The 26110-nt window shown below is 32.4% G+C and overlaps 1 protein-coding gene and 1 long non-coding RNA gene across 3 annotated transcripts in view; one reads left to right on the forward strand and one right to left on the reverse strand.

Moving 5' to 3' along the window:
• LOC143265940 (uncharacterized) lies at nt 1-26024 on the forward strand. The gene is made up of 4 exons (XR_013040713.1): nt 1-264; nt 22224-23219; nt 23775-23922; nt 24051-26024. It is a non-coding gene; the product is annotated as an uncharacterized LOC143265940 (long non-coding RNA).
• Ror (tyrosine-protein kinase transmembrane receptor Ror) overlaps nt 1-26110 on the reverse strand; it is a 344042-nt gene that overhangs the window by 197578 nt on the left and 120354 nt on the right. The window lies entirely within an intron of this gene.

Raw genomic sequence — 26110 nt, forward strand, 5'->3', positions numbered from 1 at the left:
TCGGTGAGGAGGTGAGGAACGAACGAGAGAAAAGGAGAGAGTCCACAGGTCCGGGAGCGAGTGGTCTACTCGAACGCAGTTATGCCGACCAGCTCAAACCGGGTGCCGCCAAATCGAACCCCGGTTCGAATTCCGCACAGCCGTGGCCGCGAGAAAAAAGGAGCCCAACAGGACGAAGGGGAGGACGAGGAGGAGGACGGTAGATGAGAGAAGAAAAGAGCGACTCGTGCCGGGGCGAGAAAGAACAACCAGAGAAGGAAAAAGGTACGTCGAGCGCGAAGAAGCTTCCTGCCTTCCTGCAGCGTGAAAAAAACAACGCTGTAAAAAACGGGGTAGAGGGTGGACAAAAAAAAGGAACTAGAAGGCCAGCGTGCTCCCGGTCGTTAGGAGGATGAAAAAGGCATTGTTGCTGGTCCACCTTTTTTTCTTTCCCTTTCTTTTAAGGGAATGTGTGTCGTGTGACGCTCTTGTGTGCTGAAGGAAACTTTTCCTTTTGTAACGTGTCGATGTTATCTGGAGCGTTGGTGAAATTGTTTTTTATTGACCTAGGTGCAAAATACAGAAATGGGGTGCAAAATTACAGGTGCTGGTGAGGATTGTAGGTGAAAGTGAATTTGGGGAAAATTTGCAAGATGTTTCTTTGGATTTTTCTTCTTTGGAGGTTTGTCTCGAAATTAATTTGATTAAGAATATTTGGAGGATCGTGGAAATTGAGATGTGGTCTTCTTCGTCATTTCTTCATTTTCCTTCTCTTTTAATTCTGAGTGGAGATAAAACGGTGCAAATGAAATATGGTTTTGGGTGCAGACAGTTGTGGAAAATTGGAGAAATCTGTGATATTTCGAAAGGTGAAAAGTCTTTCACCGGAAGTTACATCAGAATGAATAATTGTTTCAGGGATTTTTCAGTAATTTGACTGAAATAAGTTTACACCCTTTCGACTACAATAATTTTTGTTCAACTGAAATAATTTTACAGCCTTTCAACTGAAATAATTTTTATTCAACTGAAATAATTTTACAATTGTTCAACTGAAATAATTTTACAATTGTTCAACTAAAACAATTTTACAATTGTTCAACTGAAATAATTTAACAGTTATTTAACTAAAATAATTTTATAATAATGTGACTGAAATAATATAACAGTTATTTAACTCAAAATAATTTTACAATAGTTTGACTGAAATTTAGTAGCGACCGGAATTATTTTTTCATCCGAAATTATTTTTGACTCCCAAAGAAATGAGTGATGGCTTCGAGATGACAAATCGTTTCTTCGCCTTTTTCTTTCTCATCGATCTCCGAAGTTATTCTTCTAAATGAAAAGTAATCATTTTGTGAATTGATCTATGTACTTTTAGAAGATAATTTAGAAATTGAATCTCTGTCAATTAATAACAGTTTCTTCAGAAGTGTATCTTTCTTCACTCATCTCATCTTCATTATTCTCTAAAGTTAATTCACCTGAAGAATAATCATTCTAGATCAATTCTAGATGAATTTTATGCTCAATATACAATTTTAATAAGTAAAAGAAAATAATTCAGAAAAATTGACTCTATAAATTAATAACAGTTTCTTCAAAGTTGAATCTTTCTTCACTCATCTCATCTTCATTATTCTCCAAAGTTAATTCACCTGAAGAATAATCATTCTAGATTAATTCTAGATGAATTTTATGATCACTATATTTTAATAAGTCAAAGAAAATAATTCAGAAAAATTGAGTCTATGAAAATCAGTAATTTCTTCAAAAGACTTTTTCATCTCATCTTCATTATTCTCTAAAGACTTCATTTGACTGCCGGATAATTAGAGATTAATTTTATTCGTCTGAAAAATTTGTGGGCGAAGAAAGAAGAAAATTGAGGAAGATTATTTAGAAGTGACTTAGCTGATTCGGAGGTGAATTCTTCTCACGTCTCATTTTTATTATCTTCATAAGAATAATTCTTCTGGCTGAAGGATAATTAGGTTAGAGATCAATTTTATAGCGACTGAATAATTTTTTAATGAAGAATTTTTTACTGAAGAATTTGTGGAGAAAATTGAGAAAAGTGAAGTTGACGTTTTTTTGAAAAATGTTACATGTGAAGAAGAAAATTAAGAAAAACGAAGTTGGCGGTTTTTTAAAATATGTTACATTTGAAGAAGAAAACTGAGAAAAGTGAAGAAGTCGAAGGTTTTCTAAGAGATGGAAAATTTTCTGGATACGTCACATCTGCATTGTTGTTCAACAATGATTCATTTGACGAGAATTAACTGAAGAATGACTGAGTAAACGTTGCAGAGATCAATTTTATGATTCAACTGAATTTTGTCTGAAATATATACGCGAAGAGAAAAAAACACTGAGAAACTTGTGAAAATTTGAAAAAAATTAATAAATAGTTTAGATAACTTAGTTTGGAAGATAGAAAATTTTTGTCTACATTCTTCATCGTTTTTCTCAAAAATTAATCTATCAAATTTATAATAATTTCATAACTATGTCAATCACTGAAAAAATTCTCATAAACAAACAAAGAAAAAAGCTCAGAAAAATCAAACAAATTAAACTAAACAAGTAAAATAACTATTTTAAATTTCAAACATAACACCTCAGTTTGAAATACAAAAATCCTCACAAATTTTCTTTGACATCTAAAAAATCTTCCCTCATAAATTACATAAAGAACAACTGTCTCAGAAAATAAACATCACCTAACAGAAATATAAAATACCCCAAAAAACAATAAATTCAAAGGTAGAATATAAAATATTTTGTGAATGAAATGTTAAGAAAGGAAAATCTTTCGTCAAGACGTTTGATCTCCAGATGAAAATTATTTTGAAGATAAAGTGCCTTGAAATTGTAACGGATAAAGAAACGTAGGAAAATCGAGAAGATACATATGTCGATAGTTAGTTGTTCCAAAGGTGGGAAACACGGTGCCGGTTCCTTTGGGTCGAGATATTTTCTGCGACGATGATTCAGACACGGCCGGCAATCATATGGTCCGTATTTATGACGCGGAATGATCGAGATTCGACCCGTTATAGAAATTGACAGCAGGACAGTGTTCAAATTGCGTCTTTCCGGTTTGATATCGCTGTGAGATGTTTCTTGGATTCTTGTTCGAGCAATGATTTTATTGTGAGTATTTCTGTAGATTTGTTCGAATTTTAAGAACTTTGGAGGAGGGAGTTTTTAGGTAATATGTTATTCAATTTTAAATAGGAAGATTAACAAATTTATCAAGTTGAAAAATTTGTTTGATTAAAATCTACAAAATTGACAGTTTAAAATTACTTCAAATTTGTTTATTAGTTTCTGAGGAAGTTAACGTTTGTTTTAAAAATTGACTGAGTGCTTTGGCAGATAATCAATTTTTGAATTTTTAAAATAAAGACAAAGATAGGAAAATAAATTTTATTTGAGTAGAATTTACTCAGTTAATATTTTGAAAGAACTGAAAATTTGTTTATTAGTTTCTGAGAAATTTAACAACGTTTGTTTTAAAAATTGACTGAGTGCTTTGGCAGATAATCAATTTTTGAATTTTTAAAATAAAGACAAAGATAGGAAAATAAATTTTATTTGAGTAGAATTTACTCAGTTAATATTTTGAAATAACTCAAGATTTGTTTATTAGTTTCTGAGAAATTTAACAATGTTTGTTTTAAAAATTGACTGATTCCTTGCTGAACAATAAATCGTTCAATTTTTAAAATAAAAATAAAAGTAGAAGAATGAATTTTGTTTCAAAGTAAAATTTACTCAGTCGAAAATTTAAACAAACTGCAAATTAGTTTATACGTTTCTGAAAAATTGAACACCTTATCAAAGTGAACTGAACATATAGTTAAATAAAATAAAAGTGAAGATAAAATGAACAAAACAATTTTTGTCAAAGTGGGTTCTTGAAAATAATTTTTAAGAAATTTAGTCATTCTTGAAAAATTGACAAAGTGCTCATCAAATTTTAGAAAACTAGAAAAATCTCAGTGCTCTCAATGAAAGTTTGTAGGTTCGTTCAATAACTTTGTTTGCGGAAGTCATTTATTTCGGATATACAGAACACTTCGTAGGCGATAAATTATGCAATTTTTAGACTCATTCAAAAGCGGAGTTTGAAGATGTTACGTGAAAGAATGTATATTTGAACAAGCTGTTGTACTTGATTATCAATGAAAACTGATGTTATCAACTATTGAATTTCAATAAACAACAAATTATAGAAATATAGAAATTCAACAACTCAATTGTTTTATAATTTTCTTTAGTTAAAATAAACATAAATATCTTTAGTTAAAATGAATATAAATGAAAGATGAATAAATGTGATTTTAGTGTCTGACCTAACCTAAAAGTAATGCAACATCAATTTTTAAAAAGATATACATTTTGCAATATTTGCAATGATCATGTTTTCTTTTGTACACAGCCATTATTATTTGATATAATAATTATTTAACCACTACACATAATAATTTAGTTATTATTCATTATTTAATATAATAATTTAGTCACTTCACATAGTACTCATCCTCATACGTACACTTAAACCCATCACTACTTCAACAAATAAAATATAACTTCAACCAAAATTGAATTAAAACCAACAATCGAATAATTACTTGAAAATTAATTTTCAATAAGATATCTTTAGTTAAAATGAATATAAATAAAAGACAAAGAAATATTATTTTCTAAGTTAACCTAAAAATAACACAACCTCAATTTTTAAGAAGATATACATTCTGCAATATTTGCAATGATCATGTTTTCTTTTGTACACAGCCATTATAATTTGATACAATAATTATTTAACCACTGCACATAGTACTTTAGTTATTATTAATTATTTAATATAATAATTTAGTCACTTCACATAGCACTCACCCTCATACGTACACTTAAACCCATCACTACTTCAACAAACAAAACATAACTTCAACCAAAATTGAATTAAAACCAATAATCAAGTAATTACTTTAAAATTAATGTTTTATTAAGGTATTTTTAGTTAAACTGAATATAAATAAAATTTTATTTATAAATTAAATTTAAAAGACAAATATAATTTTCCGAGTTAACCTAAAAATAACGCAACATCAATTTAACACATTCAGCAGCGTTCGCAAACGCGTGTTTTTTTTTCGTACAAAATCCGGTCAGGAAACAATGGCTCGCGAGCAAAAATCCGCAAGAAGAAAAAAAATGTATTTTCAGTCCGACCGCGTGTCAGCTGTTCGACGATTGTCAGACGCCGGTCGCTGAAAATTTTCACTGTTTTCTTTTCTGCCTATTAATACCCAGCTGTTTGGATTACGAATGGTGTGGCTTTAGGAATGCGTATACGTCTTCCCTTTCGTTTCATTCATCACGGAATGCAACCTTCCTTCACAAATTTGTTTCTCTATTCCTACGAGGGTTTATCGAGGGTTCATGTTTTTTTCACGCTTCGTTTCCTGCTCTCGTAAAAACGTGTGAAAAACGAACAAACTTCATCTTTCTTTTGAAATAAACTGAAACGAATTATTTGGAGGTTAGGTTTCCTCAATAATTTTTTATTAGAACTTAACGAAAAATTGGAGATAATTTTTTAATGTTTTTTTATTAGGATCCAGGTATTTTAATTTGCAAAGTAGTTACATAATTGTAATGGTGAAAATTAATATAGTGTAATCGGTTATTTTATTGGGGTTCATGATTACATTTATTTTTAATTAAAAACGAAATTAATATTTCATTATATTTGTTTGTAATTTTTTATTAATTTGTTACAATTATTTTTAATTTTAAATTAAGTTAATACTCTGTCACAATTTCTTTTTAATTTTAAGTTAAATTAATATTTCATTACATACATTGCTAATTTTTAATTAACTTAATACTTCATTACATACATTTTTAATTTCTAATGACATTAATATTTCTTCACACGTATCTTCAATTTTGAATTACACTAATAATTAATGTTATATATTGTTAATTAAACACTGTACTATTTATACAAACTGTGAAGAAAAATTTGAATTAAAAAATTGACGAGCACAATGCGAATAATTGTTTACACATGTACCACATGTAACACCACATGTGCACATACCCATCACTTAAATATTTTATTTCTTTCAAGTTTAACTACTTCCATCGCAAGCTTCTACCAAAATAAAAAAAAATGATAAACATTAATTCAAGTATCAGATAGCAAAAATTCTTAGCAAAAAAGTTCATACACGAAACATTCGAACACTTTGAAAAAGAAAAATCATTCACCCCCAAACACAAAACGCGAATTTCAAATGAAGAAAAATAATTCACCACTCGTAAAATTTCACCTTTACGGAATCGCAAATAAACGTTCTGCCATGTTTTGCTTCATTAAAACGTTTTATTAAAACGGAAAACAAACGTTCTTATTTTTCAAAGTGTTACAATCACTTCTAACGTAAACGAACGAGAGAAAATTGACTTCAGGAATGTGAAAATAAGTTCTGTTTTTTGGATGTTTGGGATAAATCGGGTATAAATATTAACGGAGGTTAAGGATATAGGAATGTGAAGTATGTTATGGATATAGTATACTGTACGAGTTAATTAGCGTAAATAATTGAATGAAAAATGTAGTAATTAGCAAATATTGAGGTATGTGAGTGCCTAATTATGGTGGACAGAATTTAACGCAGCAATTGAGAATGGAAATGTAAAAGAAGCAACGCTGCAACATTTGGAATAATTTTTTGCTAATTAAAAAAGGTAAAGTTGTATAAATATGGAAATTACAGATTTTTGGGGTTGGAAATTATTATGCTAAGTTTTCAAATTTAGAAATTTGCTTATTTGGAAATGTGGAAATTTGAAATCTTGATAGGTCGATAATTTGGATGATTTCGATAAATTTTACAATTTCGATATTTTCGATAGTTTCGATATTTTCGATATTTTCGATATTTTCGATATTTTCGATATTTTCGATAATTTTGATAGTTTCGATAGTTTCGATAGTTTCGATATTTTCGATATTTTTGACAATTTCAATATTTTCGATAATTTCGATATTTTCGATATTTTCGATAGTTTTCGATAATTTCGATAATTTCGATAATTTCGATAATTTCGATAATTTCGATAGTTTCGATAGTTTCGACAGTTTTCATTAATTTCGATAGTTTCAACAATTTCGATAATTTCGATAATTTTGATAATTTCAACAATTTCGATAATTTCGATAATTTCGATAGTTTCGATAATTTCAATAATTCTCCTAATTATTACACTTTTGAACGATTTAATAATTCTTCCTAAACTTGAAAATCAAAATAATTACATTTCTAAATCTAATCATCACAAATGCGAACATTCCGAAATTTCAATACTGCAAAATTCATCGATATTAAATTCCAAACCCCCAAATTCCTCAAATTAGAAACATTTATACTTTCAGCAGTTTAAATTTCAAATTTTCACATTTGAAAAGTATCGAACCGCAAAGTTCATCAATCCAAACTGCACATCATAAAACACAAAATTCACGAAACAATCCCCATCAATAATTCCCAGGCTCCATAATAAAGGCAGGGAATACCGCGCAGACAATAAATATCGTATAATACAAAAATCGGAATAACTACACGAAACAATCCTCATCAATTTCTCCCGCGAAACACTAGTTAACAAACATCGTACATCGCTCGGGTGTACAAATCACCCATCCCCGTTCGCAACCAAAAATTCCATAAATATTTTTGAACGGCGTACAAAATTTAACTCCATAAATTAATCTCTCGTTGATCAACTACGAACGCGACATCGCGACGCGGCGTCAAATAAAAAGGACTCGGTTTAATAACGACCGGGAGATCCTTCCCCTGTCCGTACTCTCATTTAAAGTAAAGAAAAAGGGGACAGGGGGAAGCAATTTCAAGAGCAACAACTTCGATGATGAATCCCGCAGGTCCAGCGGGTGGAAAACAGCGTCGCAAAAAGGAACGCTAGATTAAATTGCGCTCGTATTCGTCAACTGTCCCGTGCTCGAGCACGGACCATGGAGACGTTCCATTGCACCCGCGGCGAAAAACGGATTCTTCCTCTTTTTTTTTCTCTTCCTTTTATTTTAGTTAACCGCGCCACTGGCCTTTATTGCCAACCCCTTTTTATTGCGCCGAAACAGCCTCGAAATGACTTCGCGGAGTTCTGACCGGTCGAAACACCGTTGCAACCCCCTTGAAATATAGAACGACGGGGGATGTCTGTTACCGCGGGCCTCATTTCTCGGACGCAATTCCGTGGCCCTCGGTGTTTTTCCGTTTTGTTCAGCCGCCACCGGGAAATTTCATTTTCCTTGTCAGCCATGCGAGCCCGGGGGGCTCGCTGCGAAAGCTTCGACGCGTGCTTTTGACAAGGCTAATTGGGGGGTGGCTGGGCGGTCAGGGGATGCGAAAATTTGTGGGGGCTACAGAGTTTCCGATCTGGTTTATACCGGGCTTTCTTCGTTCTAGGAAAATTTTGTGCGTTTATCAAAGATTCATCGGTTCAACCCATGTCACTGCAGCCAATTTACATAAATTTATTTTAGTACACTTTTAATGATATACCTTTAAATAATGTTGAATGTTTATGATAATTTTTAGAACTTACCGTTGCTTCTGGAAATTATAAATTTTATCTTATTTTGAAAGTTCCTTGAAATTAATGTAACCTTGTATTTTGGAAATTCATTAAAAACGATACTGAATAATTAATTTTAATTATCAATTAAGATTGCATTACTGTCAATTGCATCATTAATGTTAATCATTACTTAAGATTGTATTACATGATTAATATTAATTATCAATTATAATTGCATTAAATCGTTAATAATAATTATGAATCAAAATTTCATGATATCATTAAAATTAATTATTAATTAAAATTGCATAACATTATTAATATTAATTACTGATAAAAATTGCATGTCATTCCTAAAATTAATTATCATTTAAAAATGCATAACATTATTAATATCAATTACTAATTAAGCTTGCACCACACCATTAATAATCACTAATTAAAATCATACAAACTACTAAAAACACCAGGATCAACTTACATTAAAAAATGATCACGTTCTCAAATAAAATATAAAAAAGAGAGTCTGCAGTACTTAAAATGAAACCAATGCAAAATATTTGTGGAAGCATCTCCCCGCAGAATGTTGAAACCTAACTTTTTTCGAGTACGAGGATGAAATATCGCTCATAAACAGAGTGTATGATTGACGTTAGATGTTGAAAAGTTCAAAAGGTGCCGCAACGCTGTGTCGGCGCAAGCCGACGACTTGTCGGAAAAGTAGAAGGCTCGTTTGTAGAATATCGATCAAGTTATCGTCGCGACTCACTTCGGAGCAAAGAAAACCCGTTAATCCCGAGCTGCTGATGAAAACTTTATTAGCGCTTTTTATTCCGGCGTTGAAATGGATCTTGCGTGCAGCGAGATGCTCAATACCCGTAGCAAATTCTTAGGAAGCGTGAATTCTTTTGAGGGAAAAATTGTACTGGTTACTGGTATAATTATTCTATTTTTAATATTTTTTAAATTTGAACAAAATTTTTTTTTAAATTTATTCTTGATAATAGAATTTTGATATAAGTTTGAGGGTTGATACAACCTTCAAAAAATTATCTATACTAATACTATTTTTTTAAAAAAGAGTTAAGAAAAAGGAAATAGTAAAATTTATAAATTTTTACCGTAATATTGCAATAAGTTTGATGAACGATGTCGATGTATAATTTCATGGGACGCCATTTTGATGATGGAGAATTAAGCAGACTCACCTGAAACAGAAAACAAGAAAACAATGTTAGTTTCAGATAGTAGACTGGGTAAAAAGTAGAATTTTACAAATTTCTATCTGAATTATATTCGATAAATATATTTAGTGATATAATAAAGTTCCAAAATAGATTTAATTAAAAAATTAGTATGTTTCTTAAAGCAGGGGTGACAATGAAGATGTTAACTAAAGCAAATAAGTATTTCAGTTCTCTATACTTTTTATTTAAAATATCCCTAAATCTCTATATTCTTAAGTATATGTATTTCCCCCTAGATATATTTTCAAATTTTTATATTTCCAAGTTTCTATGTTTTCACCAGCTATACATCCCTAGATTCTATATTTTCAAATCTCTACACCCTTAGTTCCTATAATTCCCAATATTTACATTCCTAAATCCCCATATTTTCAAATCTTTACATCCCTAAATCCCTATGTTTTCAGATTTCTATATCCCTGTATCCTCACTTTCTCAAACCTTAAAATTCCTAAATCCCCACATTTTCAAATCTCCTTTCATATCTCAGAATCCCCATATCTCTAGATCTCTCCAACCCCCAATACCTCTCACATCCACGTGCCTCCAAATAATACAATCGTGGACTTTCACGATGTTTCAATAATAAAACCGCAGAACGCGAGCATAAAAGTCATAATACACTCGAGTAACGGTTCAACCTTAAAACATGATAAAATTCCCCGTCTTCCATTGTTCCTTTCGACAACGAAATTATTTAGCAAACAAAATTCCTGCCACACGGTTCTTCCAACTTGTTTGAAATTCACTTTGTCCGCCACTCTACCGCAATCCCCCGTGTCTACCCAGTACAATCAATTCAATTTCCCTCTGCACAAACTTCCCCCACCCCCGCCCCCCTTTTGGTAACAAGCTTTCCCATTTCATCCTCAAAGATCCTCCACAACAATGAGCGCAGAAAAATGAAACAAAAGGCGCAGACGGAACTTCCGATGCTTTCTCAACAATAAAATAAATCACGCCCTCTTTTATTCGAACGAGTATATCGAGAGGGTTGGTCCGCGAGAGACACCGCGAACTTTGTCTCCGCGATTTCGAGCCGAGGCTAATTGAATTCGATCGAAAATACTCGCCTAATTGCAGCGTCAAGCGGGTAGGCCAACCACCCCCTTACGCGCCACTATGGAAAGTGGGACTGAACTTTCCAGTTTATGGAACTGAATCTTAAGTGGTCGACCCTCCAATTTAAACTTGGGTTATCGTTCTGTCCTCGAAAGCGGGTTACCATCCCCTAAATCACGCGCCACGTGAATCAAACCCCTGCCCGACGAACGACGGGACACCCACCCCGGAGAAGGAAAACTGTCGCGGGATAAATTGGCCCGAGGAGTTTTTCCGACGAGCAGAACGATTATGGAGTTTTGAGGGACCATGATTCATGGGACGCGAGAAATTGCCGGGGGATGAGACGATACTTGACCCAATCGGTGACTTCGCGGGGATTCAACGCTTGCGAAGTGAAAGGAAAGTGAAAATTGAAAGTTTGCGAGACGCGAATACGAAGGAGGTTCGTTTTAGAAGGTTATGACGTTACAGGGGTTTTCTTTCTTTTGTTGGGAAATTATTTATGACGGTCTTGGGATTATTTGGATTGTGATTAATGTAGGAAAGTGGGAGAAAGGGGTGGAAATTGAAAGTTTGTGAGACGTAAATTTAGTGCAGGTGAAATTTTAGAATATTATGACGTTACAGGGTGAAGTTCTCTTTTTCTCTTAATAGGAAATTATATAAGTCATTCTTGAAATTATTTAAATTGCAATTAAAGTAGGAAAGTGGGAGTAGAGGGTAGAAATTGGAAGTTTGTGAATCGTAAATGAAGAGCATGGAGATTAAAATTAATCAAAATCAAGATTTATGAATAATTGAATTTATTGTAATGTACTAATGTTAAATCTAGTGTTTAAACAACCTTAGGCTATATATAACTTATGAATTTATAACACTAAATTTTGAATTGACAACTCTTATAATCTCAAATTATTTTTAAATTCTTAAATTCTTAAACTTTCAAGTTTACAAATTTTCCAATTCTTAAGTTATCATGTCGTCAAATTCTCAAATTTCCAAATACTCAAAACCTCAAATTCTCAAATTGAGTTTTCAAATTTTAAATTCTCGTATTTGAAGTCCTGAAATGCTGAAATGCTGAAATTCCAGAAATTCCAGAAATAATAGAAACTCCAGAAATTCCAAAATTTCAGTAATTCTAGAAACTCCAGAAATTCCAAAGTTCCAGAAATTCCAGAAATTCTAGAAACTCCAGAAATTCACAAATTCCAGAAATTCTACAAATTCAAGTAATTCTAGAAAACTCCAGAAATTCCAGTTTCAGAAATTCCAGAAATTCCTGAAATTCTATAAATTCCAGAAATTTCAAAGTTCCAGAAATTCTAGAAATTCCAGTTCTAAAAATTCTAGAAATTCTAGAAATTCCAGAAATTCCAGAAATTTCAGAAATTCTAGTAATTCCAGAAATTCCAAATTTCCAGAAATTTCAAAGTTCCAAAAATTCCAGTTCCAGAAATTCCAGAAATTCCAGAAATTCCAGAAATTCCAGAAATTCTAGAAATTCTATGGATTCCAAAGTTCCAGAAATTCCAAAATCCCTAATTTCCAAAATTCTAGAAGTTCCAAAATCCCAAAAATACCAGAAATCCCAAAATCCCTAAATTCCAAAATCCTTAATTTCCAAAATCCCTAATTTCCAAAATTCCTAATTTCCAAAATTCCAGAAATTTCAAAGTTCTAGAAATTCCAGAAATCCCAGAAATTTCAAAATTCTAGAAATCCCAGAAATCCCAGAAATTCCAAAATCCCAAAATCCCAAAATCCCAAAATCCCAAAATCCTAAAATCCCAAAATTCTCAGATTTCCGTCCTCCCAATTTTCCAAATATTCAAATCCCTATATCCCCACCTTCCCAAATACCCACCTAATTAAACACCCAATCGTCCCACTCCAAAAATTCCAAACCCATCTATCTCCCCAAATCCCCATCCCCGAAATACCCCAACACATTCAAAGCGCCGTCCAAAAGTTCCACAGTCGACGAACCAAAAACCGTTCACTATGTACTTTCGAAACGCCTGCATCCCGCAGGAATAGTCCGGAAACGAGCGCATCAGGTTCGATCTCCGCGGTCGTTTGGTAAAGTCGAAATCGTCGGAGCGTACGGATCTAAAACGCAAAAGCGGAAAGTGTCGGTGTCGTTGGGCAGCCGGTGTTGCGGGACCGCATGTAAATCATCCGCAACCGGATCGAAACCACGTGTACGCGCACTTCTGTGCGCACTTACGCGGAACGACGCCGATGCACACGTTAACGTGACGCGGGTAAACGTCGTCGACACGTGTCGCGCGAGTAATCCATGGGTTGTCGTTACCTCGACCGTGTCGCAAATGCACCGTCATCGCCACTCGCACTCGCGTACCTTCTGTCTCTCTGTGCCTATGCAGGGCCGCATCCAGTTACGTGAAACATTTCACCTACCCCCCAAGCAGAGATAAACAAGTTTCTCCAAATAGTAATAATTCTAACAAAATTACAAACAAAAAGAATAAAAAAATTTCCAGTACATTTACAAGAACCATAGAGAATATGTAATCTCCAATAGCAATATTTCGTCTTCGTTTATTTCATCCCGTTTTCAACCCCCCGTCGACGTGTAATATTAATTCTCCTCTACTTTCATTAGTTTCGCGAAGCCAGCTCTTCTTGACGAGCAACCGACCCTGCCTCTTCGTCAAACGGTTTTCGAGGTTAAGAAAAAAACTTTTCACCAACTCGCCGGGTTGCAGGCACGAATTTTAAAAACCTTCACGAACGCGAACTTTTTTCACGCGAGCAAATCTAATCCCTCCAGGTTCGACGCAAACAGGCAGCTGATTATTTTGGTCCTCCATCTTACGCCAACGCTTTTTAGACAGTTTCTGGAGGACGTTCAAATTCTACCGAGTTCTCGTGAATTTTTCTCGAGGTTGAAACTTCCGGTTTTATAGCGGAGTAGATTTCGTTTCAATTGGTGACTTATGGAGTTGGATGACAGTGATTAAGCGCGACTGGGTTGCATCAAGGAAATTGAAATGTGCTTTGGAGGTTTTTTGATTGTAGTGATGGGTTTGAGCGGTTTTTAGAATTCTTTGAGTGGAAAAAATCCGACCCTGCTGATACTCCAGTCTGGGATTCACTGGTTCTCGTATCCGCTCGAACACGCCTCGCAGAACTCGATTTTTACCGAACGTTGTGGAAGCATTTTGACACTGAATGCGACGATGATTCAATGGGTTAGTTTCAAATTGATTGAGAGAGGTTTCTGAAAAGTGTCGAGTGGTGCTTGCATAAGGACTGCGGGAATTTTACAACTTTTGTGGTGACGTTTCTTTGTGTTGATATTTTTACTTCTATAAATTTTGCAACTTTGGGAAGAAATTTTGGGTGAAAGAAATTTTTTAAATATTTAGATGTAAGTTATTTTTCTATATTTCTAAATTTTTAGGTTTTCAGATTTTTTGATTTTTAGATTTCTAGATTTCTAGATTTCTAGATTTCTAAATTTCTAAATTACTAATTTCCTAAATTGCCAATTCTCCAATTTTCCAAATTTCCAAATTTCCAAATTTCCAAATTTTCAATTTTCCAATTTTCCAATTTTCCAATTTTCCAATTTTCCAATTTTCCAAATTTCTAAATTTCTAGACTTGGAAATCTAACATAGCAATGTTAAATCACGAAGCTTGGCAAAATTTCACATTTTCTAGATTCGTAGAAGCAAATCTTTGTTTTTCTTTAAAGATTCAAAATAGTGTCTTTACATATCCTACTTCTGCTATGTCCAGATGTAAACTGTCGTACGTCATACACATATAAACGTTCACAATCTCAGAATCTTGATTGAAAGAGAAAATTTATAAGTATAATTTAATCGTACAACAACTAATTCATTTTATAGAATTTAGACTCCAATTCTATTACTGTACAAATTACTATATATATATCATAATTTATGATTAATAAAAAAAATACTTTGATATATGGGTAGGGGACTTCTGTAAATTATTTTTATTCAAATATAAGAGTCATCTGATTAAAAATTATATTAAATTGTTAATATTAATTATTTATTAAAATTGCATTACATACATTAATATCAATCATTACTTAAAATTGTATTATATGATTAATATTAGTTATCAGTCAAAATTACAATACATCATTAATATAATTATTAATTAAACTTACACATCACTAAAATTAATTATTCATTAAAATTTCACGGCATCATTGAAACTAATTATTAATTAAAATTGCTTAACATTATTAATATTAATTATTCATAAAAATTGCATGACATCACTAAAATTAATTATCAATTAAAATTGCATAGCGTTATTAATATTAATTACTGATAAAAATTGCATGACATCACTAAAATTAATTATCATTTAAAAATGCATAACATCATTAATATCAATTACTAATTAAACTTGCATTACACAATTAATAATCACTAATTAAAATCATACGAACTACTAAAAACACCAGGATCAACTTACATTAAAAAATTGATCACGTTCTCAAATAAAATATAAAAAAGAGAGTCTGCAGTACTTAAAATGAAACCAATGCAAAATATTTGTGGAAGCATCTCCCCGCAGAATGTTGAAACCTAACTTTTTTCGAGTACGAGGATGAAATATCGCTCATAAACAGAGTGTATGATTGACGTTAGATGTTGAAAAGTTCAAAAGGCGCCGCAACGCTATGTCGGCGCAAGCCGACGACTTGTCGGAAAAGTAGAAGGCTCGTTTGTAGAATATCGATCAAGTTATCGTCGCGACTCACTTCGGAGCAAAGAAAACCCGTTAATCCCGAGCTGCTGATGAAAACTTTATTAGCGCTTTTTATTCCGGCGTTGAAATGGATCTTGCGTGCAGCGAGATGCTCAATACCCGTAGCGAATTCTTAGGAAGCGTGAATTTTTTGAGGGAAAAAATTGTACTGGTCACTGGTATAATTCGATGATTCTGCTATAATTAGTTAATAAGACGAATAGAATCGAATTCATTAGAAGTTTGTATTCATAAAACGCCCCAAGGTTTCCGAATCGTACTATACACGAAACGATCAACAAACTCGAGCGGAGCAGAAGAGGATGAAATTATCGGATGAAAAGGAAGGCCGTGTAATTCGAACGTAACGACTCGTCTGCTTTACGTCGTCGAACCGATCGAACGTAACACACGGCCATCAAAATGCGTATCGAACTCGCAACCGGAAATCGTTAAAATCGCGCCAGCTGGCCAATACCGTGTTTCCCGTCTACGAAACGCTGACGAATTGTCAACGTTTCTTCTTCGTCCTTTTAATTTCTACACGATCGATCTCCTATACGAATCTTTCATTGTTCACAATTTTCTTCCTGCAAATTTTGTATAATGTTTTGTGTTAAAGTAAAGAGTAGTTTCACTACTTATGGAGAGTAGTGCAATTTTTGTAATATATTAAATGAGGTATTAAATGTATTAGCAATTTTATCGAAGTGAAATATCCATTGTCCTTAGAAAAATTTTAGGTTAGTCTTAGATTATAGAATGTACATTAGGCTTACATTTATATTTAAATTAAATAATTATAATTTTTTCAGTCATTGGAAATACTTCGTATTTATTAAAAATCTTTCATTTTGATTTATTAAAAATTTTCTATTTTTATCACTCAATATTTAATATAAATTCTTTGCAACGTTAAGATATATGTTATGTTCTACCCTGTATATAGATTACATACAAATATAAATATATTTGATATGTTATATTATAAATAACACTTTCTATTTATATAAAACACTTAATTTATTATACTATTATTATACAAATTTATTAATTTTTATGATACTTACATTTAATAAAACATTTAAAATTTATTACATGTTTTATAAAATATTTATGACTACACGTGGAATATTATTTAACACACTGAAATTTAAAATTCTAGTAATTTTTTTCATTGGTAAATCTGGTTATCTTTAAGAAGATTAATAGTTTAGTTATCGTGGAAAGTTTAGCTACAAATTTAATATTACCTACAGGCAGGAATTAAATGTTTCCTTTATGATCTTACGCTCCATTGTTTAATCTGGCACGTTTTCCTTCGGTGTTCTGTGATTTTTCACCTCTGACTTCTTATTTGCAAAGGGATCGCACGATTTATTGCTCTGTTTGGCTTAGAAATTGTTTCTAAATTTAATCCACCATCATTTTCAATCGAACTATTAGAATAATAAAAACATTGCCTCATCGTTCACCGAGAAATTTATACAAAAATCGGAACGATAATAAATGAATCATACATCGTCAAGCTTATATTATTAAACAATTAATTCATTATTTCACAACAGTTTCAAATAAGTAGTTCATATGAACATTTCTGAGGAAGTAAACTTCTTTTTTAATATAGATAATAAATAGGTCATGAAAATTTAAATATAACCTGTGTGCGAGTGACGGCTTTAAGTAGTGGTTGAAATTGATCAAATAATGATCTATTCAAATAATTGTTAGGTTAAATAATTTTTGAATAGTCAATTAAATAATTTCAAATAGTTCCAAGTAGTTGATACTAATATTTCAAGTTAAATGAATAAATTTCTTTCTTAATATAGATGACACATTCGTCATTAAAATATAAATATAACTTGTATACTAGTGACGGCTTTAAGTAGTGGTTGAAACTGATCAAATAATGATCTACTAAAATAATTATTAGGTTAAATAATTTTTAAATAGTCAGCTAAATAATTTCAGATAGTTCCAAGTAGTTGATACTAATATTTCAAGTTAAATGAATAAATTTCTTTCTCAGTATAAATGATACATTCGTCATTAAAATATAAACATAACTTGTATACTAGTGACGGCTTTAAGTCGTGATCGAAACGATCAAATAATGATCTACTAAAATAATTATTAATTTAAATAAATATACCCAAATAAAATTGCAAAATTAAATTAAGAGCAGAAAAATATTCGAAACGATATAATTGAAACCAATTACCAGATTAACTTGCTATTCCGTCTTTCGCAAACGAAATTCATCAAGGCATTCATATTCGAGGTTCCAAGAATTCAGCAAGTTTCGCAGCAAATGTCGACACAAGAACAGACATTCCTCCTCCTATAATCCTCCGTTCCCGTTATCCTTCTCAGCCTGTGTACCTTGAGAGAGCCTGTCCTCTCTCTGATAAGTGTCACGCTAATGCACGACACTTAACGAGCCCTAAGTTTTTGCCCAACAAAGCGGACAACTTTTCGAATCGAGTTCCTCTCTCGTTTGTGCCATTAAAATGCATCCGCGTTCAAATGAACGTGATTACAGTCGCGAATATTTCGGGCAACCGTGGAATCTCGTTTCCGACAACGGCCAAACTTTCCTTGGCTGAATTGAAAAAGAAGAAGTTTTTAAACTCTTCGTGATTGCCCGCTTCAAACCCTGCCGATGAAACTGCCGTTACCGTGCCTTCATTTTAATAACAATTTTTAACGCATTCTTTGTTCTGGTAACTCGTGTTAGCTGTTTCAATTTTTTCTGAGTAAGGAATATTGCAGAAGCCTTCTTTGTCGTACTCAATAATTCACTTCATTATAAAAAATTAATAGAGAAGAGTTTTGTGTGAATCATACGTGGATGATTTAAAAAGAAATATTATTAAGTTCTACAGAAAATGTGTACAAAGTTACAGTTCAATTTATTGTACAAATAAAATGTATTGGTTTATTTTTAATTACATGTATATGAATTTTCAAATATAATTTTTAATTCTGAATTTATAAAATGAAGTTAAGAATATTGTAATTAAAATTAAGCATTATAAAAATCCAACCTACATTATTCAAGATTATAATTAACAATATATCTTATTGTTAACAATAAAATTAACAATATTAACAGAATTGCAATACAGAACTAAAGAGATATAATTCCACCCCTATTCCCTCAAAAGAAGTTGCGCAACGAGAATAAAAATCGACGAGAGTAGCCAAGTATAAAAAAAGAGTTCTAGAGATCTTAAGAAGAAAAATCAATAAAACACCGAGAGGTTACTAGAACAGAGTGTAACAGAATGGCAGATCAAAAGCAACGAGAACAGAGGGTAGAGGATCTAAATAGGCAAGAATTAAAAGAGAAGGAAGTGTTCTTCACCTACGGAAGGGAAGTTGAAGAGATCCAAAGAGAAGAGGGTCACAGACTAAAGAGATTAAGTCGCGGAATCCTAGAAAAGGGGAGTTGAAAGGAACGCATGGATTAAGAGAGAGGGAGGTCGAATGAAGAGAGATTAAGAGTCAGAGATTTGAAAGGAGACACTAGGACACAAAGATGCAAACAGAGAGACAGAAGGGAGAAAAGAATTCAGCCCAGAAAGCTGATTCTACCGGCAGAATGGAGATAAAAGAACAAAAAGAGACTAAAATGATCAACTCGAGAGGAGGCTCTTAATGTATTGTGAAGATGTATTTATATTAGGGTGGCTCAAAATTTTCTTTCTCTCGTTTTGGTATAATATAATTTACCTCGAGTATGTTCTTTATGCTGTGAATTTTATGTACGTGTCTGACTAGTTATACACTACTTCTAATGTACATATATGCATATACATAATTTCTGTATGCTTATATTAATTTTACGTATGTATAATTTTATGTATGTCATCGTACAAAAACATGTAATATTTTTTAATAAAATTTTGCACTCAGTACATCAGGTAGAAATACCACATAACCTCAACCTCCATTTCACGTGCACTTTCGCGCCAAAAAATGGCGTCGTCCTAGACGTCACTATGACGTCATTTTCTTACGATAAACACAGAAAGAATATAGTCTAACAAAGAGTTTTAGTCACAAGTTATGTAGTTAGACTTCAAGAATTAATTGTCTATGAAATTTCATTCCTTCCATTCTAATTTAAATAAGAAGTACCACATAACCTCAACCTCCATTTCACGTGCACTTTCGCGCCAAAAAATGGCGTCGTCCTAGACATCACTATGACGTCATTTTCTTACGATAAACACAGAAAGAATACAGTCTAACAAAAAGTTTTATTGACAAGTTATGTAGTTAGTCTTAAAGAATTAACTGTCTATGAAATTTCTCCCTTTTCATTCTAATTTAGACAACAAATTTTTTAATATTCCACTGACTACAAAAAGTAAATCTTCTTCAAAGACACGTGAGTTTATTCTCTTGAATCTTACGATGTTTATTTTTAACTTTAAAGGGGTAGTTTTTACATATTTTCCTGTATATAAAATTTGTAAATAGTATGTAGCATTCGATTTTTTGAGGCATATCGAGGAGCATCTTCAGCGTCTCTTATCGCCCTTTCCTCCCTTCTTTCAACTCTTCTATTCCCTTTTCTCTGCGCCCCTCTTTCCCATTAACCTTTCTCCTTTTCCTTCACCGTTCCCGTCAATCTCTCTGTTCACCCGCAGCCTGTCACAGCCCAAAAAGCAGCGTATCCCACAAACGAACGACGATATGCACCTGTGCTTTCATGCTCACCCCACCGGGCTACCCCTCTGTTCCTCTTTCGGCGTGCACGCGTTCCTCTTTGATGTCGCTTCTCAGACTCTGTGTACCGTGCACGGGAAAAAGAGACGAGCAGAAACGCTGTTCAAAGCATAGATTTACGTTCCACGGCCGTTTTCCAGCGAGAATGTTTTCCTATTCCATGTATATCAGCCGTGGAAAGCTGCCGGGGCGACACGTTGCCGACGCTGAATCGGCCCGCTGGCGAAACACGCTTTAATCGACCTATCCTACGGCGAGAACGCTCGGGGAACCTCGACCTGCATTTTACACGCACAAATTTTTTCAAACCATCTACCACGGACAAACAAACACGCGGGGAATTCTGCTCGTCTTCACAGGGAAATTTCAATTTCGCTATGCGGCCTTTGACGCCTTATTTGGATGCCGACGTTCGAGGAAATCTTGAAACGATGCTTGATATGAGGCTTTGAGGATTTTTTTATCGTTCACTGATGTATTATGAGTCTCATGGAGAAATGAGAGTTGAACACTGTGTTTGTAGGCGTTTATTGGCAGGATTTGAGAGACTGTTAGGGACTGTGGAGATTTGGGTTTGTGAAAGGAGTGATGGGGGTTGCAAGTTTCGGATACGGTTTGATACGCTGCTTTGAGAATTTTTTACCGTTCACTGATATAGTGATGGGTTGCATAGTAAAATAAGAGTTGAAGAATATATTTGTAGGAATTTATTGGTCAAATTACTTAAGTGACCATTAGGGACTGTGGACATTGCTTAGGTTTATGAATGGAGTGATAGGGGTTGCAAGTTTTGGATACGGTTTGATACGCTGCTTTAAAAATTTTTTATTGTTCACTGATATAGTGATGGGTTGCATAGTAAAATAAGAGTTAAAGAATATATTTGTAGGAATTTATTGGTCACATTACTTGAGTGATCATTAGGGACTGTGGACATTTAGGTTTGTGAATGGAGTGATGGGGATTGCAAGTTTCGGATATGGTTTGATACGCTGCTTTGAGACTTTTTTATTGTTCACTGATATAGTGATGGGTTGCATAGTAAAGCAAGAGTTGAAGAATATATTTGTAGGAATTTAATGGTTGGATTACTTAAGGGGCCATTAGGGACTGTGGACATTTGTGTTTGTGAACGGATGAGGTTGTAAGATGTGGATGAGACTTAATACACTGCTTCAAGGTTTTTTTATGGTTCACTGCCATACTGTTTGTTTCACACTAACTAAGTTAAACAAGAGTTAAAGAATATATTTGTAGGCATTTATTATAATATATACTTGATTGTGGACATTGCTTGCGTTATGTGAACAGGGTGATCATGAATGCAAGCGATGTCATGTTTCCTTAAAATAAAACGCAATTTTGAGTCAATTCTGATTACAATCTGCATAGTCAAATGTTGCTGAAAATCTTAACATTTCAACATTCTTTAATTTCCTTAACGTTGCAGTAATAATTAGATAGCAACTAGCAAATTATAGGTTCGAGTCTCAAATTAAAGTTCCATGGAGATTATGAATGGTGGTTTTTGACGTTTATTTCCGCAAATAATGAAAATTTGAAAAAATACTTCAAACAAAAGTTGTAGATCTCGTTAAAATACATATTTTTTGTGCTATTGATTTTTGTCGTGAAGATTATAGTTTTTGAGAAAAATGGTATTCAATGTTCAAAACTTCATATAACTTGATACAATTGGATTTTTATGTTCATATTTAAAATTTGAGAATTTAGGAATACGATCTAACTATTCAAATTTAATCTGTTGACAAAATAATACTAATTTGTTCTATTTTTTATGTTACAGAACTGTCGAAGATTTTCTGAAACTGAACGAGGCAAATTAGAAAACTGAATTCTTCAAGAAAAATTAATAAACCTTGAATATCTTTGTAATAAATATTTAGATTATTTTCCTGAGTATCTCAGTGAAAAAGGATTTATTAAACAAGTTTTATGAACAATTCACAGAGCATTAAAGACTCTTCGATTGATTTCATCCACTTCTGAAAAAATAATCTAAGATAAAATAAAAATCACCCAAACAAAAGATATACGTAGACTAAATATCCAATGCGTTGAACTAATAAAATGACCCTCCAATCAATATTTGACAAAATACTTGAAGAAATGAAAATTTTTGGAAATAACCAAAAAGTGTAAAATTAACCTAAAAAGAAATATTTTTCAAAATATCAGAACGGTAAAATTTGTCTTGAAAAACTCGTTCAAAAAAAAATGTCGTACAACAGAACAAAATTCACGTACAACTAATTAAACTAGAAAAGCAACGAAATTCCTCATCAATCCACAGAATTTAATTAACAGAAAGTTTCCATTAAAAGGAGGCGGAAATTCCGGGAAATTCAGCGATGTCCGAGATACCATAGAAAAACACCTTGGACGCGTCACGGTATGGCGTGGAACGTGAAAAAATTCGTGGACGATAAATTCGGATCAGTGGCGCGAATAAATCCCGGCGAATCGAAGCGAGAGACCGGAAGCGGAAGATCGCGAATAAATTGAAAGAAATACAGGACAGCGAAGGGAAAAAGGAAGAGGAGGTTCGAAAACGCTGATAAACGCTCGAATAATGGCAACGCAAATTGCGTTCGAGGAGGATCGCGTGATAAATGAACGACCGATGGAAATTCCTTCGGGTGCAATGTGGATGCACCCGGATCAGTTGCATTCGTTTTTGTTGAAAAGATTCGAGTGGATTGTGTCGACAACGTTTTGGGGTTTCTTGTGAAATCCTGCTGGAGAATATCGAGATAGTCTGAAGCTGATTTGGAAGCTTGTGGTGAGTGGGGTGAATCTTTTTGGGAATGGATTTATGTATTTTGAGGATGTGTACTAGGAAGTTAGGTTTGTGGATTAGGTGAGGGAATAGGTGAGAGGGAAAAATAGGGGATGATTTTGAATATCTGACTGTAGTAGTAATAGTGATAGTCTTGTGTGTTCTTTTATCTATTTCCAATTTCTCAAATTTTCAAAATTTCAAATTTACAAATCTCAGATCCTAAAATTTTTTAATTCTCATATGTGCAAATTTGCAAATTTACAAATTTATAAATGTTCAAATTTCAACTTCTCAATTTTAGAAATATTCAAGTCTTCACTTTCTAAAATTTACAAATTTTCATCTCTAAAAATTAACAAATGTTTAAATTCATAATTTCTCAAATTTTCAAAATCTCAAATTTACAAATCTCAGCTTCTAAAATTTAAAAATTTTCAAATATATAAATTTTGAAACCTAAATATTTAGAAATCCCCAATCTTTAAAATTCTCAAGTTCTCAAATTCATTACAAAATTAAACCCTTAAATTATCACATAAATCTGTTTTTATTTAGTGTTTGTAGAAACAGTCGAACAGCAGTCTGAAAGGAATTCAATAGCAAGAAACTTGAAAACAAAAACAAGCTTGGAACACAAATTTCCAAGAAGAAACTGCAAAATTTGAACAAACGTAAAAAGAAGAGAAGAACAATCGAAATTGTGGTAAGTTTTAACTATCAACATACAGTAACAACAAAAATATACAAATTTTAATAAACTATTAATAAAATGTTAATTTACTAATAACTTTAATAAATAATGAAATATAATCTCTAAATTAAATTTTCCAGGATAAATATAATTGAAGAATCCAAGGAGTTGAGAAGATAATTTCAGCAGAAGATAATTTGAAGAAGAAATATTACAGTGGAAATTTAATGAATGTTTCATGAAAATAAAATTCAGAGCTTGGTGGACGTTACGTTAAATAGTCAAGAATAAGAAAAATTATATATTTATTATAATTCGTGAGAGTAAAATGATGAATTAATATATTCAGGTTATAGAGTAATATGTTCAAGATAAATATTTGGGTTTATTCGAATTTAATACTGGAGATAATTCAAGTTGAATAGTGGAGTTTATTCAAGTTTAATACTGGAGGTAATTCAAGTTGAATACTGGAGTTTATTCAAGTTGAATACTGGAGTTTATTCAAGTTGAATACTGGAGATAATTCAAGTTAAATACTGCAGTTTATTCAAGTTGAATACTGGAGTCCATTCAAGATAAATACTGGAATTTGTTCAAGTTAAATACTGGAATTTGTTCAAGTTAAATACTGGAGTTTATTCAAGTTAAATACTGGAGTTTATTCAAGATAAATACTGGAATTTGTTCAAGTTAAATACTGGAATTTGTTCAAGTTAAATACTGGAGTTTATTCAAGTTGAATACTGGAGTTTATTCAAGTTTAATACTGGAATTTGTTCAAGTTAAATACTGGAGTTTATTCAAGTTAAATACTGGAGTTTATTCAAGTTGAATACTGGAATTTGTTCAAGTTAAATACTGGAGTTTATTCAAGTTGAATACTGAAGTTTATTCAAGTTAAATACTGGAGACCATTCAAGTTAAATACTGGAGTTTATTCAAGTGGAATACTCAAGTTTATTCAAGTTGAATACTCAACTTTATTCAAGTTAAATACTGGAGTTTATCCAAGATAATATTCGAGTATCTCCAAAACAATATTCCCATTTATTGAAGATAAAATTCAAATTCATTGAAGATGAGACTCCAGATAATCCAGTAAATATTCCAGTGCGTCTCTAAGTCAAACCAACAATATCTAAATACACAAAATCATCCTCAACAACAATAAACAATATTATTGTTAACAAACCATTAACAATGACCCAAGTTCTGAATATTCAAAACTAAAAAATTTTACAAAAGGAAAGAAAAGAAATCTAAAAAAGTAGTACAATACTTTTTCACTAAAAAGGACCGTATAATTTAATTACTATGAAAATGTCATAAAAAGAGAATAATTACACAGAAGTTTAAAAAAACGTTCGCAAAGGAATAAGACTGAGCTCGAAGAAAGAAAGTTACTGTACGAGGTTGATAATTGGATACTAACAGAATTGTCAGAAAAAAGGCAGCATATTGAAGAAAAAGTTGTAGAAGAAATTGTATGGCAAAAAGAAACCGTGGAAGCGGGCGTAAAAGTTTAAGAAGCGGACCGTGGAATCTGGGAAAGATCCGGAAGAAATTTAATTTGGAAAAATCCAACGGGAGAAAAATATCGTAGAGGAGGTTGTAACAAGAAAAAAGGCGGGAGGAACTTCGGGAACACTTTAAGGAGGTAAAGAAAAAGCCGGTGTAAAATTCAAGAAAAACGACGGTGATTTACTGGGTAGGAAAGTTCGGAGGAAATAAAAATTGAAAAATCTAAAGGACATCGAGGCAGTGACATTTTATCGCAACTTCCGGATGGAAATTTTAGGTTAGGATTCCAAGAAAAGAGGAGTTTGGAGAGATAGGGGAATTGATTGAAGAGGAAAGTTTGAACGAGTTTAAGGTTTAAATAAATTGGAAGGAAGTTTCAGATATTTGTTTAAAGGGGTTTATCGAAATTTGAACAGGGTTGATGAAGTTTAAACGAATTTATCAAAATTTGAATATGGTTGATGAAGTTTAAAAGAATTTATTAAAATTTAAATATAGTTAATGAAGTTTGAAAACATTTATCAAAATTCAAGTATAGTTAATGAAGTTTGAAAGGATTTCTCAAAATTCAAATATAGTTAATGAAGTTTGAAGACATTTATCAAAATTCAAGTATAGTTAATGAAGTTTAAAAGAATTTTTCAAAATTTAAATACAGTCAATAAAGTTTAAAGAA

This window comes from Megachile rotundata, chromosome 15, assembly GCF_050947335.1.
Source record: "Megachile rotundata isolate GNS110a chromosome 15, iyMegRotu1, whole genome shotgun sequence".
NCBI classification, from domain to species: domain Eukaryota; kingdom Metazoa; phylum Arthropoda; class Insecta; order Hymenoptera; family Megachilidae; genus Megachile; species Megachile rotundata.